Source organism: Acyrthosiphon pisum, unplaced genomic scaffold (assembly GCF_005508785.2).
Source record: "Acyrthosiphon pisum isolate AL4f unplaced genomic scaffold, pea_aphid_22Mar2018_4r6ur Scaffold_16301;HRSCAF=16964, whole genome shotgun sequence".
Taxonomy (NCBI): domain Eukaryota; kingdom Metazoa; phylum Arthropoda; class Insecta; order Hemiptera; family Aphididae; genus Acyrthosiphon; species Acyrthosiphon pisum.
This window is the reverse complement of record NW_021765211.1, coordinates 1-1,261: the sequence shown is the minus strand read 5'-3', so window position 1 is coordinate 1,261 and position 1,261 is coordinate 1. Positions and strand designations below refer to the sequence as shown.

The window sequence follows — 1,261 nt, the reverse complement described above, 5'->3', positions numbered from 1 at the left end:
CAGTCCGTATGAAAAAGGAGAAGGGCGCTTTAGACATTTTCTTTTTTAGTTGAAGTATAAGAATTAATCATGCTACTCTTGGTTTTAAAGTATTGTATTTTTCTTTTAAATTGTTTTTAAATCTTAATATTATTATTTATATTGTGTTTTTTATTTTGTAGGATATACCATACTACCATTGTCCAACTGTGAAGAAGTAGGTAGGTAGCCAATTTTAAAAGTGCAGATCTTTGAAGACCAGGATGCGTAAATGTGAATTGGAAAGTGGCAACATATACCTAGTTCAGACTTCAGACATTTAGTTAGACATGATTTATGGAAATTGGATTCATTAATTTTTGGACATTCAAAGTAACTTTATGATAAACATAAGTAAAACCCTAATAAATGTATTTTTTTATTTTGTAGACTATACCATACTACTATAGTACTATTGTCTGATTGTGAAGAAGTAGGTAGCCAATTTTAATAGTGCAGATCTTAGAAGACCAGGATGTGTAAATGTGAATTGGAAAGCGGCAACATATACCTAGTTCAGACTTGAGAAATTTAGTTAGACATGAGTTATGGAAATTGGATTCATTAATTTTTGGTCATTCAAAGTAGCTTTAGACGCCCTAATAAATGTATTTTCTATCTAATAATTGTATTAAATATAATTAAATAAGATTTTATATTTAACTTATGATTATTACAGCAAATAACTAAATTAATAATTGGTACAATTTGAATATTCCAATTCAAAATTGTTCAAATATAAATAATAATAATAAACTTTATATACCTAACAGAATATCATTCCAATTTAATTTTAAATATACAGTATGGTACAGACATACAGTATAAAATATACATAATTATAATATTTAATATACAGATTTACAATAAATAGTTTAAATTTAAATATAATAATAATAATAATAATAATGACACAGTTTAACACTTAAACCATAATAGCCTATATCAATGGTGTTCCACAGATTCTGAAATTTTTTTAAATTGTGTTCATTACTTTTATAATGTTTAGTGACTAATATGTTTGTAATCTGTTTTGTGCTAAATATGCATTGTTTAATACATTATAAAATTTAAAAACTTATATAAATGCTGTTTTATTTTACAGCTGTTATACAAAAATCTTATAAAATATTAAATGTAATATACATTATTATTTATTATATACCAAATATTATTACTTTTTTGAGATGTTCATCATGGTTAGTGTAAAAATATAAATTAAACTAAATAAATTAATATATTT

The 1,261-nt window shown here is 23.4% G+C and overlaps 1 long non-coding RNA gene across 1 annotated transcript; it reads left to right on the top strand.

Annotated features, from left to right (window-relative positions):
• The first annotated feature begins 152 nt into the window (after positions 1-152).
• LOC107885810 lies at positions 153-613 on the top strand. Its single transcript, XR_001680530.2, has 2 exons — positions 153-351; positions 409-613. It is a non-coding gene; the product is annotated as an uncharacterized LOC107885810 (long non-coding RNA).
• The last annotated feature ends 648 nt before the right edge of the window (positions 614-1,261 follow it).